Below are 18,415 nucleotides of genomic sequence, written 5' to 3'. Positions count from 1 at the left end.
TACAAAACGGCCAATACTTTTACAGTTCATCCCAGGAGGCCCAGAAGGGCATTAATGGCCACAATCGCCCGTTGCCTAACTTGATCGGCCGAGTCTAAAACTCGTTGGTCGTCGTCCGCCGATCCTGGGATCTCTGGCATGTGGCGATGAAGTCTGATGGCCTCGTGGGCCAAGTGCTGCCTATCTTGCTTCAGATCGGCGATGACAGCAGGGAGATCTTGGAGTTTCTTCTCCTCGATGGCTATGTCCTTGGTCACCCGCTCCATCTCCTTGGCGAGTTCCGCCCTTCGGCGCTTGAGGCGATCTATAGTACCAACAATATCCGAGCGGGAATTTTCAAGAAAATGGATCCGGTGGTGTACCTCTTGGGCCCGGTGCTTGTACGAGTCTTCCTCCTCATGAGCTTTGGCCAGCTTGGCACGATCGGCCATATGGCGCAAAGCCCTGAACACTGGGATAAGCATCGACTCAATATATGCGGCGGGCACCAAGGCTTCTTCCGCCTCTTCTAGGACTCGGCCGCTGACATCACTGAAGAGCTGTCGAATCGGCAAGGCGACCTCCACCAATCGGCTGATGTCTTCTTGAAGGAGGGTCCGTATGCTTTCATGTTTCGCACGGACGTCATCCGGGATTGAGCTCAGGGTGACCTGACGCGAAGCAACCTCCTCGTCGTCAGAAAGCGCGACCGCAAAGGAGAAGAGACTGTTATTGGGAGTATCCTGTTCCTGCAAAAGGAGTAAGAATGGAAGTAATAGGTTAGCCGACGGTAATAGGAAATCGGCCGATTCGGGTGATATATCTCTTACTTCTTTGAGGTGGATTTCTTCTACATGCGCCTGCAGGAGAGTGCTGCCCTTGGTTCAGGAGCCGGTGCGATTGGCTCATCAGAGGAGGAGGATTCGACGATTATGGGCGTCCTGCTCGGACCGGCCTCTTGGAGAGCCTCCCTGGCCGATGGCTGTTGAGAAAGTACAATTGACGTGCCGATTGCCTACATCAGGAGCGGTTAAGCCTTTGATTAAGTATTAAAGAATTGAGCTGAGGGATTCTGTATCTCAACGGGAGGAAGCACTAGTGCTCCGGTTTCTACTTGGGGCGTCGCCGATTGCTGTGGAGCCACCACGGCAGTTTGCACAGCCTAATATAAGGAAGAGGTTAGCATCGGGGGGATACTCAGGAGGGCGTGAATGCAAGGTTACCTGAAAGGCTTCTAATAGTAGAGATGCGGCGGCTATTCCAGCTTCTGTAGCAGCTTGGGGGTCAACCTCCTCGATGACCGGGAGAATCGGCGCAGCCAAAGTTTCCGCTGATGCAGCCGCGGGTGGATCGGCCGATTCCGTGCGGGCACTCGGCAGCTTGTTTTCTTTACGGCCTTCTTCGGCGTCTACTTCAATCGGCCGGTGGTGATGTCATCAATAGTCGGGGCGTGGTAGCCGATGAGTGGGAATTCCGTGAATGGGTGGCGGTTCTCTATCGGCCTGCCGCTCCAGCTACATTTCGGAGGAAGTTGACTCCCCGACTAAAAAAGAAAGTGAGGGTTAGCAACAAATTTGTGACATAAGAAAGGAAATAACATCAAAATCGGCTGAAGAAGAAGCAATACCTCTGCACTCGGGTTGATGTTCTCGGGATCCAGATCATTGCAGTATGTTGCGGGGGATGCACAAAATAGGTGTTGTTTCCATTTTGCCCACCATAGCTTAAATGGTTGGACAGCAAACGGAGCTACTATCCAGTCGTTCAAGTCGATGGTGCTGGAGTCAGGCACTCAGTCGCACAACCAACTGTAGTCAAGGCCTTTGGTGAGCTCGCCTCGGAATTGCACATGACCAGCAAAGAAGACTCGAATCGGCAGCTTACCTAGGTCGAATTGCCGTGCCGCGACTGACGGGTTATAAAATTCATAAGTGGGGGCATCCTTCCCCGAGAAGAAATTTGCCGGTAAGATTCCCGGTTTGATCAAGATGTCCATGAGGTCATTCTCAAAGGTATTGGTCGTTGAATCAAAATAGAAAGGAAGTTCAAACAGTGGCTCTGCCCTCTGATACGGGTACCAACTGGTGGTTTCTTCACTAAAGCCGTTATAAAAATATCTGAAATACTCAGCTACTTTCGTGGCGGTGAGCTGGCAACCGGGGAAGACTGATGTCGTCTCGCCGAAAGAAGTGCATCGGCGCCGTACAGTGGGATTTTCTTCTGATTCTTTGTTGGGGAAGGTCATGTGCTCCACCTGGTGCTGGGAGATTTTGCTCATATACAAGTTGAGCCAGAGATTAATAAACCACCAGGGGTCACCTGGGTTTCCAATCGGCTCTCCTTTGGATAGCTTGACGCCGATTTGATGCAGCATGTGATAGGCTGATCCCAGTAGATGTTTCCCAAGGGGGACGGAGGCTCCTCTCGATACGCTTCGGCCAGGGCTTGTGTGTTGGAAGACGGACCAACTGCTCTACCATAGAAGAGATGTTTCTCCAACCACATCATCAGAAAGGTCGCGTACTCTCTCTTTGAAATAGCCCCGGTCTTCATGTTCTTGATATACCCCTTCCACCCGCCGATTGCTTTTGTCTCCAGCCGATAGGACAGCTTGGCTAGATAATGGAAGGGGGTGTCGAGGGAGGAAATATCGAGGCTGGTCAACATTACTACATCGGCCAGAGTGGGGGTCATCGGCCCATGGCCGAAGAGGAAAGCATTGAGGGCGTCAGACCAGAAATAGGAAGCCGCCATTACCAATGGTTCGTTCCGCTCCATCTAAGACAAAGAAAGATTGATACACTGGCCGATTTTTTGTTCGTCCCATTGAACCCGCTTGGAGTTGGCTATACTTTGGTACCATTCTTTCCAACCCAGGGTTTCATTCGGCCAAGATCTAAAGGTGCCTGACCACTGATCCAATTCCATTGGGGATTGTTTGAATGGAATTCTGTGAGTTTCTAAATTTATCAGATTAGTTGGGTCTGGACTTCCCATAGGGCCTAAGCAAATGAGACCGGGAGCATCGGAGAGGTGAATCGTGATTTGATGCCTAACCGCCTAAAAAGGTAATAAGGAAAGAACTGAGAATGGATCTAGAAGCTAATGCCTAGGCGAAAAGAGTAAAATGAAAAGTTCCAGAAAATACCTCCGGGATGAAAGTCATCATTGCTGGCGGCACTATTGGTAGAGCTGCCGTCGTCGGAGCCGTCGGTGGGACCCCTATCGCCGATGAAGCTGCTGGCGATGGGGCTGCTGCTACCGCCGGAGTCTCTGGTCCTGGTGAAGTTCCTGAAGGCGCCGCCATTGGGGATATGGTGTGGAATGTGGATGAAAAGGAGTCGCTAGAGGAAGAGATTGGAAGCCAAAGGGCGCCGGAGGAAGATGGAAACTAGTGCGCCAAGAAAGAAAGTTACTGGCTTGTGAAGAAGAAGTACGGAACGTGCCAGTATTTAAGGACGGTCCGAGAAGGGGTAAAGGCGGGATTTTTACCGCGCCGTCTACATGATTTTCGGGGGAGTGGTTGTCTTAGGTGCCCGTTTCGAAAAGATTGCAATCATCAAGCAAAATACCGCAAAATGGCAAGATATCTTTAATGGGTTTATTTCGGAGGGGAATTTGAAAAGAATTTCGAAGTAAAGATTATATTTTACTCCGAAACTGGGGGGCATGTGTTGACACCAGATTTTGACATGTATGGAATCGGCGTCAAAAAAGGGGAAAGGATTGGCTGATGCGGTGAGTTGAAAGGTCACAATTGGGAATTGGCCGATTGGTGCTACAGTTGGAGATCGGCCGATTGGCGTTGCAGTGTTTTGGCGAACGGAGTTGGTAGAGATCGGCCGATTGGAAGGCTGGAGCAATTGGGCCAATATGGGCTTGAAGTGAATCAAAAAGAGAAGACGGAAGGGGATTGGCCCGCAGGAGTGCAATTACCAACTCCGATACGAGTTGTACTGGTAGATATTCGTTTTCGTTTAAAATTAGAGATAGATCCTAGTCGGTTAGTAAGTTGGTTGTAACAGGCTATAAATAGCCATCTTTAGAGATCTGTAAACAACACATCAATCAATACAACGATCTACTTTTTCCTCGTACTTTACTTTCAAGTCGGCGACTTCGCCAATACATTTCTTCTTTCAAGAGTTCGTACGGGTTGGCAGGGCTGCATCGACACGATCTCCGGCCGATTCTGTAAGTTCCGTTTATTGAGTAATATCTAAGCTTTAACTTCGGGCGCATCGTTGTCGTTTCGTTTAGATTTATTCACCAGTTATCAATATTTACTAGAATTCTAGGTTTTACCTGTCGTTCTAGTTTTATGATCAGTTATCCAGCTTGAAATTAGAACTCTCAGCTCGATTATCGTTATTTTCATCCATTAACTTCATATGGCCGACTAGATCTATTTCAAGTGTTGCTCCTGTAGCGTTATCTAGTTTACTCCAGTAGTTTTCTTTATAATCGCTGCGTGGTTGTCGGCTGCGTCATAGCCGATTATCTTGTTATAGCAAATCGGCCGATTCGCTGATACGCTTCCTCGAGATCGGAACCTTAGCCGATCGCAACCCCTGGAATTTGACACGTTTCCTCCTTGCCAATCAACAGGTCAGATTGGCTGGCACGCTGCGCGAACTGCACCAGGGCGATCACCCGAACAGGAGTTAAGCAGATTCTCCCGGGTCGTGTGTCCGACGCTGAGAGTCAATCGGTTGACTTTTAGCGCCAACAACTGGAGAACCCCCTTCATCGACTACACTGAGGAGCACAAGTTACCTGGAAACAAGACAAGCAGAATAGGTCTCATGACGCGGCAAGAATTATGTACTAGTCGGAGACAAGATCTATAGAAGAGGCGCATCATCAGGAGTACTCATGAAGTGTGTCTCACGACAAGATGGCAAGGACATACTTGAGGAAATCCACAAAGGCATCTACGACAACCACGCATCCTTAAGAACGATTGTGGGAAAGGCTTTTAGAGCAAGCTTCTATTGACCTACAGCTCTCGCTGACACCGAAGAACTAGTCCGTCGATGCGAAGGGTGTCAATTTTTCACCAAGCAACAACACATCCCTACCTACAAGCTGATCAGCATACCACCCTCTTGGCCCTTCACATGCTAGGGGCTAGATATGATTGGCCCACTGCCTACGATGCTCGGTGTAACAGATCTAGTTAAACTGAACTTGGTTAGGCTTGAATAGGAGGCTTAGACAGTAATCTAGCAAGTGAAAGGTCAAATTTGACCTTAAAAGCTCAATTTGGGGTCAATTTAAAATTTGAAATTTTATGTAGGAACTTGAATTTTTGTTAATATAAGAAACTTTTCAAAACAAACAACTTTGCTTATTTGAGGTTTGGCTAATTTGGAGAGGAAGAGGTTCAAAAACTAGAATCAATATCAGTAGCATTTCAACTCACCTTAAAACTCTTAAGTGCTGTAAACAGTGAAAATCCTAAACTTGGCAGCCCTGTTTCTTACGAATTTGTATATGAACATAAGTCAAACCCTTTATAGAAGTTTGAGTGCTACAAGTCTTTTGCAACTTCACTTAAATGACCCAGGGGCAAATATCAACTTAGACCCTTGAAAAATCAGGTTAAAGTTGACCAAAATGGTCAACTCAGCCCAATCTTGCAAAACTGGCTAAGTTTGAGAAGCAGTTCAAAGTGGGTACCTTGGCAAGCAATTTACTCACAAAAATTTAAATAGAACTTAAGCAAAACCCTTTATAAGAGTTTGAGTCCTCAGTTTATATAACAACTTCACCAATTAAACCTTGTCCAAATTCATAAAGTAAGCCTTTCAAAATTTAAGCTCAATTCAGCCAAAACAGTTAAATTCAGCCCAGTCTTGAAATTGCCTAAGTCTGGAACTGTGTGTTCTACCAAACTTTGGAGCTCCATAATTTCAAATATATTCTGAATTTGAAATGGAACCTTTTGTAAAGTTTAAACTTTGATATGAGGACTACAAGTCTTAGAAAGGGAGAAGTTGAAGTTTACTTCAAAATTTTCATACAAAACGCACCCAAACCTCGGCACATTGGCTGCCCTGCATGTCACCCTTCGCCAGAGCGCACCCGGCGCATCGCACTAGCTCGCTGTCACCGCGTGTCCCTCCCTCACCAGCGATCTTGCCGTGCCCAGCCGCTGCTTCAACAAGATGACTCAATGCGCCTAGCTACCCAATCCAGTGCCGAGCCTATCCGCCCCCTGGCAAGCGCATCACCTTCACCCAACCCGCGCCCGCACCTTGCCCTTCTCCCTCCGCCACGGTGACGTCGCCCACTAGCTGCTCCACCATGCCCAACCAGTGCCAGGACAGCGACAACTCCTTCTCCAGCCTTGCTAACCAACGCCCGTGGCAAAGCTGCGCTTGCACGCCCTAATCTCGGTTGGCCAGTAAGCAGGAGATCCTTGCCCGAGCTCCGCTCCGTGCGGCCAATGGCGCCGCTAGCCAATGCCTTCGCCCGCTTTCCCTCCTCTACTCCCTGCATGGCCCCAGCCGCCAACGCCCGACCTTCACTTCACTCCCCCGCTTCGCCCCAGCCCTATAAAGGGGGTAAATGCCACCGGAGCTCACTCACCCGCTCCTCTGCCTCACCGCGAGCTCCATCCATCGCCGCCTAGCTCCCCGTGGAGGACCCTCCTCCGCACTACCTCGCCACTCCCGCTAGCTGCCAGGAAGCCCGCTGGCACCGAAACACCGGAGCTCCTCGTCGCCGCACCCACCTTTCGTCCCCACGGCCGTTTGCCATCATTTTGCCTTCGTCGCCGCCCAGACTTGCCCCAAGCCCCTCACGGTGAGCATACCCGTATCCCTGACCCCTTATTCCCACGAGTCAAGCCCTAGATCACCGGGATTTTATCCGCCCGCCTCTGTGAACGCCATAGGGACCACATTGCATCGATTGCAATTTATCCAGGGGCCTTCGCGTTAGTTTTCAGGGACCAGCTCGCAATTGCTTAAAAAGTCTAACTGTCCCCATGTAAAACTACCACTACTTTTCTATTTCAAATGTGAAATAAAAAGGCTGAACTTTGAAAACGCATAACTAGAGGTAGAAAACAGAGAAAAATGTCAAACCAACTTTGTTGAAATCTTTGAGTCGTTTAATTTCAAAAAAAATATTTTGCACATGTCACTGTTATATGTATTTCTCTAGGTTTTACTTCTTGTTTAAGCCATTAAATGCTTAATAAATCACAAAAAATGGTAAAATAGCAAAACCAATTTTGTTAGCTTTGTTTCAGTGAATTTGTGCTTATAAAATAGTTTGGACCCTAGTATAGATGTTTATGTCATTGTTTTGGTTTTATCCTTGAAATCTAGTGAAAAATCTTTCTTTTTGCATAAGTAATGAAATCTATCAAAGAAATATATGAGACCACCTGGGTTAGATCTCTTATAAAACATTATTGTTAGGAAAAATATTAGTCACGGAATGAAACTTGAAGAAACATGGTTAAATTTTTGTACAAGTTTAAATGAAGGAAAAATATGGATAATAGATGTCCTTCACCATAAATCTTGGAAAAATCACAGAAGCCTCTGTCACACTAGTGTAACCTCCTGCAAAAAATATCAAAGCCAAGCTTCCTCTGGAGCTTGAGTAAAAAAATAGATCCCTATAATCTGCCATAGGGTACTGTTTTAATTTTGATTAATTTTGTTGAAGTTAAATGCATCCCAAAATTTTACAATAGCTCACTGATGTGATTAGAAAGCCTCTGTAAAATTTTCCGAACCATATCTTATCACAAGCTATCAAAAACATTTATGGAAGTTAAACCAAGAAAAAGGAATAAAAAAGATTAGTTAATGAGAAGGGCAAAATAATAAATGCACTATGGTACATGAAAACATTCAGAAATAGGATAACTTTCCAAATGAACCTTGATCAACCCTAGAGTGACCCCACCTTTCTTTGTGAAGTCTAAATTATAAAACCTTATATGTGTACGCAATCACCATCAAAGTTAACTCCGGGTTTTATTTCGCAACACACCTTACTTCATGAAGATAATGAAAGTTTAGAACCTTGTTTAGGTGAATATGGTCAAAATACAATTTACACTTCAGCAATAATTCATGTTTTGCATCCTGCATGCAAAAGCATGGAAAATTGAACTATTGCATATGCATCTTGTGTAGAAGCGAACCTCGCAGACGGAACGTACGAGCTGACTCCTGCTGAAGAGGAAGGATCCGCCGAGCTGCACCATGTCGAGGCCGAGTAGGAGATTCCCGAAGCTCCCAACGACCTACTAATTAACATAGTTCAAGAAGGCAAGCCTTGGAGCATATCCCAGTTTTCTAAATTTATGCACTACTTATGATTGATTATGTTTGTGCATTTACATTCATAGGAGTTGCTTGAAACCCTAGTTGCATGATCCTAAGTACCCATGTGCTGAATACTAGTATGTTAAGATGAGTAGTTGTAATGCTAAATAGGGACTCAGTAAAAGTCGAGTGATTTCTTGTCACTCGCGAGTTATAGGAGTTGTGTTTTTTTACTTATGTTGCAACCATAAGAATTGACGGGCGAGGCTGGGCTATTTGAACTGTTTTGGCGGTTGGTGGATTGCCCTGTCTGTGTAGTGATGAAAATGCTAAGGTCGAAATGTGTCGGCGTTCGCAGTTAAGTGTTTGAAAGTACTAATCTCATACCTAGTATGTGATAGGGAAGCCTAGTACATGATTAAATCGGGACGTGGGCATACTCCCCGCTCTCTCTGGAACGGAATTCCGCTGAATGCATCATGTGGGTACAAGTGCAGTCATGGTACGGCGACGTTCTGGGATCATGGGGCCTTGTATCCAAGAGAAGTGGTACCTGGCCACTGTTGGGATATGAGGTAGGCTACGCTAGCGCAAAATAAAATTTTTTCTACCGCGTAAACCAGGAAAACTAACGTATATGGATCACGGGATTACCACTCGACGCACTGGTGCGGAAGATGTAGAATCGCGTCGGGGCAGCGAAGTCGATCAGCATAGTCGAACATGTAGTTGATCACATCGACGTCGAGCAGCTCCTCAGTAGCTCGTCCACATGCAGCAAGGTCGTCCTCGTGCCGCGGCTCGTCGTCAGCTCGTCGTGGCTCGTCGAAGTGCTGCAGGTGCAACACCTCCAAGGTATCCACACATGCAGGGAGGAAGCGTCGCAAGCCGGACTGCTAGGTCTGCGAGTTGCAACAGGGTGAGGGCATGGGAGGCACGGCAGATGTGTTTTCAGCCAAAGGGATGAAACCCTAGGATGCCCCACCCCTCTATTTATAGAGGTTCCTGACGGGCCTCTGGGTCCGAGGCCCATTAGTACTTCTAAACCTGATTCAACTCGGATCACATCCGAATTGGGCTTCCAGGCCCTTTTTAACAACCCTATCACGGTGTAGCATGTGATAGCCCCTAAGTAAGTCGATCCACATCTTGAGTACATGCGACAATCTCAGGTCTAAGGACAAAGCGTACATGTTGTGTAAAGAGAGAACTACTTCTCGTGTTGGGTCAGTCCTAGCACATGTCTCTACATATGCCTACATTATTAGTTTGACATCTCCATGTCCATGACTTGTGAAACATAGTCATCAACTAATACATGTACTAGTCTAATATTCATGTGTGTCCGCACATGAATTTCGACTAGGGACAACTTTTAGAATAACCATACAAGTAAAGAGTTCCACATACAATTCACATAATTGCAGATCAATTCAAGTAGCCTTTAATGGATATTCAATGAACACAATATACGAATCATGGATACAATCAGATATCATCATCTCTATGATTGCCTCTAGGGCATACCTCCAACAGCCACGTGCCTGGGGATTGATGGGGACGACTGACAAGTGAAGTGGACCCGTTGTGGTACGCGGATGTCGTGGGGTTAGGTTCACCTTGCAAGGTTTAAAAACTCAATTCGAATCGTCTGCCTCTCACAATTTGAGACTGCTTGACCACTGTGCTGCACTAAGTAACAAGTGGAACAAAGAATGATTATCTTAATGATGATGCTTGGAATAAATGTTTGCTCAACATGCTTGCTTAGAATAGGCGCTCACCTAGAATGGTTAATCGACTAGAGCCTGATGCTTAAACTTGAAAGTAAGGATCTACTTTAGCTGCTTTTGGCAAAACAAACCCCTCAACCAAAAAGCCTTTCATGTCTAGATGTCGGTGGAGTAGTTGCCACTCGACGGGTAAGTCTTGTTGAGTATTAGTATACTCAGCCTTGCTTGTGGCTTTACTTTCAGGCAACTTGGATGTTAGTGCTCTTGCTGAAAGTCACGACTTGGCCGACCCAGCTCCCTCCGGGTTGGACAGTTGAGTGGGATCCCTCCTCAGACAGCAAGGACAAGGGTCATTGATGTCATGATCTGCTTTGTCATGATATCGTGAATCAGTGTTAGCTTCTGCATGTTTTACTTCTTCGTTGTTTGAAACTATGCAAACTCTGTCTGAATTTCTAAACTCTATAATAAATTGTTGATCTATGTTAATATGAACGGAATGTTGTAATCTCTGTAACCACTCACCTTCGTGTGAGCAATGCTTCTCGATCCTGTATATGTGGACGACTAAGTTGACTTGTTTAAGATGCATGATCGCGTGTTAGGCGACTTAAGTGCGCTTTAGCCAGGTTAATTTGGGCGGCTCCGCCACACCCGGAGGCTTCAACCAGGTACTCATGGCGATCGACAAGTTCACCAAGTGGACCGAGGTAAAGCCAGTAACCTACCCCAAGGCAGATAGAGTACTCAACTTCCTCGACAAAATTGTCCATCGCTACGGCTTCCTAACTGCTTGAAGACAGAGCGACTTAAGGCCGACCTCAAGAAGGCCAAAGAGGATGCCATGTAGAAAGACCTAGATCATGCCTCGTGGGAATAGATTCTTACTACACACTTGAAAGGTACGGTGTGCCGACCTGTCTACTTGATGCTGTCCTTGAAATCTTGGTACTTATGTTTGCTTGTTCGAATGAGAAGATGCTGAGGCTAGGGATCAAAGGCTAAAATGAGACCTCAAAGAATGCGAGACTGCAAATGCTCGTCTCCAGGAAGAACACAACATGGCGGTTCACCGTGAGTACGCTATGTCACGAAAGATGGCTTACGAGGCCGACTTGCCCAAAGATACTGACCGCTGCTTAGAAGCTGCACTACAAAGTCTCCAGCATGACCAATCGGTGATTGCAGGGTTGAAGGTGGAGCTAGAAGATCTGCGCAAGGCAGCCAGCTATGTGATAGACATGGTCCAACTGGAAACCGACCCGGCCGCGCTAACGCCACTACCTTATCGCCTCAAGGCTGCACCTGGTCAGCTGAAGGAGCTGTTGAAGGACACCTCGGTGGAGTACGTCAAGAATGTCTTGGCAGTGTTGAAGACACACTTCCCGCGGATTCCTTGGAGCATGCTGGTGCGGGGATTGCGGCCGACTTCGACACAAACAAGCTTCCAGAATTGGCCGACCAGTTTAATGATGTAGCGGAAAACATTGTTAATGAGTTGGACCTGTACAATGAAAATTTTGGTGTATCAAACTGTATGATAAGATATGTGATGTAATTGACTTAACGTATGCGAAAAGAAAGGGCTCCATCCCTCCCTTGGTGTATACGATGGGACAACATGTAGCTGATGCCTGTAGCCGCTAAGTGCCTAGCCTTGCGTGACCAGCATTCTACTGAGAATGGATTTCGAGCTTGTAGAAAGGGTAAACACAAGTTTGTCTAGGTTTCGCGAGCTATGACGCCGATCACACGTGTTAGTCGTATTGCCTTGAGAGGGGGAGGAGGAGGATGAGACACCCAGAGCTCGTCGATTGGGGGAAGCCCCCGAGCTTGAGAGCGAGTGGTCTGTTGAACAGGTCGGACAGCCCCCCTCCCCCTGAGCGTTAGGAACAGCTCGGGCAAGGAAACAATGAAGGGAGTAGGTACACAAAGAACCTCAGAGGTTTAATTCATTCAACAATAAAGAAATAAGCAAAAAAGAATACATAGCTTTTAAGTCTTAAGGGTAGAAGCGTTGCAGGTGCTCGATGGTCCACGGATTGGGGACGCCTAAGTCATCCGCCCATTGGAGTTGATAGGTGCTTGGCTGGATGACCTCTTGGACGATGAAGGGGCATCACGGTCATTACGACGGCGGTTGTCGTGACGATTGTCATCCCTACGGTAGTTGTTGTGGTGAGGCTGCTTGTACTTCACCGGGGTGCCGAACTCTTTCTTGACGACTATGCAGTCCTGGAGATTGTGACGTGCGTCCTTATGGAAGGGGCATGGAGCATTCATGGTGTCATCAAACCCTTCCCAGAGGAAGGTGGTTGGTCTGGCGGGATCGGCTTCGGCAATGAGGACCTCGAGGGCCCTTTTTTGAAGTCGGGAGGACTCCACCTCCTCTTTGCGGACAGGCTCCAACTAACCTCCCGCGCGGTTACCGTGGTCGTCCCGATGGAGACTGGATCTGCTATGAGTAGATCGGCTTCGAGAGTGCTAGGTAGATGTGGACCAAGAGTGTGTTGACCGACTCCGAGCCCATTCTTCGATCTGGGTGTTGGCAACGCGGATACGTGCCCAGATCCGCTAGAGTCACTCCAAGTCTAGAAGGTTTTCCAGGTCGGTGAAGGTAGCCCCCAGGTTATCCTGGGGTGTGGTGAAGATGTTGTGGCCAGCCACCTCGAGGTCATCTTGTAGATTACGAGCGCGCATAGGGCACTTGCGTTTGCCCCGAGCATTGTCCTAGTCAGCGTTGTCACCATCGTTGGCGCGTGGGGGGTCGGTGTTGGCTGCGGGTGGTGGTCGGCGCTGGTCGCCTGCTACCTCGGCTCCCATGTTAGAGTAGGTTGTTCGTGTTGCTGGGCAATAGCTTGCTCCTGTTGGCGTCGTACAGCATGGTCCCAGTTCTTGGCGTTGCGACCTTCTTCCTAAGAAGAGGTTTCGTCATCCATGGGTGGATCATCGGCGGAGACCACGAAGGCTTCACGATCTGGCATGGTGGAGTTGCTCTCGATGTCGTCTCCATAAGGGTTCGGACTCAGGACGATGTAGGGAATCTGGAACTTGCCACAGTCTGGAAACTGGGTGGCTACGGGTAGGCCTTTAGATTGGATGTGAAAAGACTGTGCGAGTTTCACGGAAAACACGGTAGCTGAGTTCCTCAAACCAAAGGGGATGTGGGAAGGACCCTGTGCCGACCTTGTTGGGCGCAGCGTCGTCTCCAAGAGGTTAATGCACTCAGCAATGGTGTTGCTGACGCGATCTAGCCCCGCAATTTGGTCGGAGGGTGTGGGTGGGCGGGTTGCAGCAAGGATGTGTGGGACCCTCTCTAAGAGAGAGATTGCCGACCTGCTAGGTAAGCGGCATGATGATCCTCGGGTGAAGGTCTTGTTCTGCTGGCATAGATCCAACAGACATTGAGCTGGCGATGGATGCCGAGTCGACGAAAGGAGCAGCGGAATCGGAATCCGCCGGCATGATCCTGAAGCGAAGTTGGATCGGGTCAACGAGGATTTCCTTCGTGCTCTCAGGGAAGATGATGCCGAGGCGAGTGTGACATCCCTAGTAATTAAGAGACTAAATCAAAGAAACATCAAATTGATTAAGGAATAAATCAAAGCTAACTCTAAATGACTAAGTGTTAAACACCTTTTACTAAAGCACTTGGAAAGCAAGTAAAAATAAATTTTATATAAGAACTCAAATTTTGGCCAATATAAAAGTGGTAGATCTTTTTAAATGAAGCAACTATAACCATTAGCACATTTCTTGATTTTGAGTGGAAGTTGTTCAAAAATTGAGTAAAATTTACGCATTGTTAAGATCACATAATTTTTTTTATTGTTGAAAATCAAACTTGTAAAGCAACTCCAATTTCTTCTAAGCAACTGTGCCTCCTATTATTTTTTTAAATACTAGATGCAATTTGATGATTTTATAATATTTTTACTTAATTTTTCAGTGGTGTTTCCTTGTGTTAATTTTTCAGTGGTGCCCACACATCAACACCTTTCTTCCTCCTCCGTTCTATGTTTCCCTCTCTGGTTGGCAGCGCAGGCAGCGCTGCTTGCCATTGGGTAGTGCCAGTAGGGTGCCCCTCACCCGACTAGTCGGCAGGGCGTCGCCCACATGAAATCCTACCGCTGCCCTGCTCCTCCTCGCCCATGCAAGCCTAGCGATGGCCAGAACTGTCCTTCACCTCCCCTGTTGGCAGAACACTGGCGCCACGCGGCCATCGACCTCTAGTGCCCATCCCTTGCTGCCAATAACCGAGCAACATGCTCCTGACGCCTTGCCGTCCTTATCCACGTGCCCAGGCCTCAAATCAACCCCTTCCCCATTACCGTGCCTTCCCGAGCTCCTTTGTTTGCCGACCGGATTCCACCCAACTCCGGCCGTCTCCCTCCAATAGCTCACGCCTGAAGCTCCTCCAACCTCCGCCACTTTCCGTCGCCCGTGGTCCACTGAGCCGCCAGGAATCGAAGTTTTCCCCACCGCCCGAAGCTTCAACCGCTGTCGTCTACCCCACCGTGGACACCCACCCTCCAGCCCTCTTCTTCGCTACCCGACCGCTCAAATGGAGCTTAGGTGAGGCCATAGTTCTCGCGCTAGTTCATCTTGTTAGCTGAGTTTCCACGCTCGTTCCCAGTGTCGCCGCCGGCGTGCGCCGCCGCCTCCTAGAGCCCATGCAGCGCCACCCCATTCCCCATCGCCGACCCTGCTGTTGAACCCTCTAGCCTCCGTGTGCCGTGCTCCCACTCCTCTCTCTGCCAAGCCACGCACCTTCCCCCTTGCCGCCACCGGCCTAGGGCAAGGGCCACGGTAGGCCATGCCAAGTGTTGTGCCTGTTCTGCTGTTTGTGTGTGCGTGTGGATGCCTTGTGAGAAGAAGAAGAAAGGGTAGGGGGGTTATAGGAAAAGTCTAGGGATCTTTGCATGAGGAAAAACATAGATCTCAAGGCCTAGATGCAAAATAGTCTCGGTTTTGTGTTATTTCGTAGATTTAAAATGGATGAAACTTTCAAAATGTGTAGGAAAATGTAGAAAAATGGGAAAAATATGAAACTTATTTTCCTAGGTTCCTGATAATATCTAGTTTCTTTTAAAAATATTCATATGCATGTTACTGATCTGTATGTAGCACTAGATTTTATTTTGTATAAAAGCCAACAAATGCTTTATAAATCATAGAAAACTTGGAAAAATATGAAACCACTTCTGTTAGTTTACGTTTGACATGCATGTTCTAGATCTATAAGTTGTGCTACTAGAATCCCTGATGTTCATATTATTTTAAGTCCAAATGCTTAAATGCTAAGTTGTGTTGGTTTAAAATTCAGAAACAGGATAACTTCCCAAATGAATGTTGAGCAACCCCAAAATGACCGCCCACCTTTCTTTGTGAAGTCTAAAGTTGTTAAAACCTTATATGTGTACACAATCACCATCAAGTCAAGCTCGAGTTTTAAATTGCAACACACTTTACTTTATGAAGAAATCAAAGTTTAATTCTTGTCTAGGTGAATGTGGTGAAAATGCAATTTATACTTCTGCAATAGATCATGAAATGCAACCTGCATTGAAAGCATGGAAAATTGAACTCTTGCATTGCATCTCGTGTAGAAGCTAACCTCGCTAATGGGACATACGAGCTCGTACCAGACAACGAAGAAGGACAGCAAGTGGGAGAGCTGAACCTGATCAAGGCAAACCAAGGCCCGAACCAAAGTTTGGAAGAGCCCAAGGCTGATTTAGGGCAAGAAGGCAAGCCCCAGAGCATAATCCTGGTTTCCAAATTATGCAATACTTATGTTGCTTATGTTTGTGCATTAAGTTCATAGGAGTTTCTTGAAACCTTAGTTGCATGCTCCTAGTACCCATGACTTGAATACTAGCATGTTAAGTCGAGTAGATGCTATGCTAAATAGGGACACGGTAAAATTCGAGTGATTTCCTGTCACTCGCGAGCTATAGGAGTTGCCTATTTACTTATGTTGGAATCATAAGGTTGACGGGTGGGGCTTGGTACTATATTCTGCAACTATTGATGCCCCGTCTGTATAGAGGAAAAGCTGCTAAGGTCGAAACGTGTGGGAGTCTTGGTCAAGTTTTTGAACGTACTAAACACATGCTGAGAGTATGGGGAATCAGTAAACCTAGTACCTAATTGAACCGGCGTGGACCTTTCCCCCACTCTCTCTGGAACTGGGTTCCCTTGCGGCCACATGTGGGTACAAGTGCAGTCACGGTACGACGTCGTTCTGGGACTGGTGGGGCCTTGTATCCAAGGGAAGTGGGATCTGGATAAATACCATGAATTGACAAGAACCGTTGTTATATGTGAACCTGTCGCAGCAGTAGCATATGTCGTGTGTTTAGGTCCACCTTGCAAGGTTAAGAAATTTGATTTGAATTGTCTGCTTCTCACAGTTTGGGATTGCTTGACCTCTTTTTCTGCATTGAGTAAGAAGGTGAACAAGGATGATGCTTAATATTGATTCTTGATTAATTTGCTTGTTCTACCATGCTTGCTTAGAATAGGTGCTTACCTAGAATGGTTAATCAACTAGAATTTGATGCTAAAACTTGAAAGCAAGGACCTATTTTAGAAGCTTTTGGCAAAAACAAGCCCCTCAACCAAAAAGCATTACATATCTAGGAGTCGGTGGATTAGATACCACCTGACGGGTAAGTCTTGCGGAGTATTAGTATACTCAACCTTGCTTGTGGCTATATTTTCAGGTAATGAGGTGGATGTGAATGACTTGGTTGCCAGTTTGACTTGGCCATCTCAGCTCCCTCCGGGATGGACAGTTGAGTGAGACCTGTTGTAATAAGTGCCATTTGAGGTATTAAAAATAACTATGAGAAATTGGAAAGAAATCCAAAAGAAAAAGAAAAGAAATTGGCAAAGGATCAAATTCGGCCAAATTTGACCGAAATTTGAATTTCAATTTGAAATTCAGAAAAATTTGTCAAACATGTGGAATACAAGTGTGAGATTATTTGGAATTATGGGATCAAAAATTTGGAGCTAAATTGGTGCCAAATATTACAAAAGAATCAGAGAAAGAAAAAGAAAAGAGAAATGCCGTTTACTGTTCACCGTCCGAAAACAGAAGACCAGTAAAACAGCAACAGAGTCCATTTTCAAAATTGATTTCTGGAGAATTTTTCAAATAAGTGCACTAGAACAGCTACACTATATTGAAGTATGAATCTTGGACTACAATAATCATGTGTTGTTGGCCAGGAACAGTAAAGGGAAGGAAGTCAAACTCGAGCTCAAAGTCAGCACAAAATCACAAGTTAACTGAAAACTCTGAATTTGACTAAGTCTGAATAACAGCAAGGCATCAACTTGGAGCTCGAATTCAGAGCAAAGTGGAGCAAGAAAGGTACTTGTTCATGAGCAAAATGGAACATTGGGACATTATAGAACACATTTAGGAAGAAGTGGGATGGGAAAAACAAGGTTTAGACCATTGAATTGGGTTCACAAGTGAGATCGACATCACTGTCAATAACTGACGAACTGAATGACAGTTCAGTTGAAGTTCAGAAGAAACCGAGAAACAATTCCAAATTCAAGCCTATTTGATGTTTATCTCGAGCCGAAGCCAAAATAAAAGATGACGGGCTTGAGATTATCTTCAACTTTTGTTAAAGCACGGGAGGCCGTCGGATTGAAGATCGACCACCAGTCGGCTCTGAAGGTCACGGGCGCCAGAAGAACGGTGACTGAGCATCAGGACGTGTCGCCGCCGCTGTCGTCGGTCGACCGCCAGGGCAACTAGCTAGGCCACCTCCTCACCACGCAAGCCTACGGGTAGGCCACGGTGTCGTCCATGCGCGGGGTTAAACGCTTGAATGTTTACTGCTCCCGCGCCACCGTTTCACTGCCTCCTCTTTTTACCGCCGCCCGCTCTCCTCTGTCAAGCATCACCGCCGAGCAAAATTCCGCCGACACCTCTCGTCTCCCGTCGATTCCTCTCGCCCACTCCTCCACAGACACCCTAGCTACACTCCAGGCCAGTCGTTGTCCCACATCCTTGCCGGAGTAGCCGTGCTCACCGCCGCTTCTGTCCGCCGCCGTCGCGCCGCCCGCTCACGGTGAGAACCACCTTGTGCTATCTCTCTTTCTTCCTGAGTAGTTGTAGTCGAGTCCTTAGGGTCCTAGGATGGAGTAGAAGTAGTCGTTTGAGTCGGTTAAGCTGTTCTCGTAAGAAGCCACGGCCGACCGAGGGAGTCGCCGCCTGTCGCCGTGGAGGGGATGGCTCCGGCCATCTCCCGGGGAGCTGTTGCCGCGCACGGGGTCGTGTAGGTCTAGGAGTGGTGTTGCGACCTCGTCCCGCCGCCGGGAGGGCGCCGGCCGGCGAGCCGCGCCGCCCCCTGTCGCGGGTGTGTCTTGGCGGGAGGTAGA

This window comes from Setaria viridis, chromosome 9 (assembly GCF_005286985.2).
Source record: "Setaria viridis chromosome 9, Setaria_viridis_v4.0, whole genome shotgun sequence".
Taxonomy (NCBI): Eukaryota; Viridiplantae; Streptophyta; class Magnoliopsida; order Poales; family Poaceae; genus Setaria; species Setaria viridis.
The sequence above is the reverse complement of the archived record's forward strand: the minus strand, read 5'-3'. Positions refer to the sequence as shown.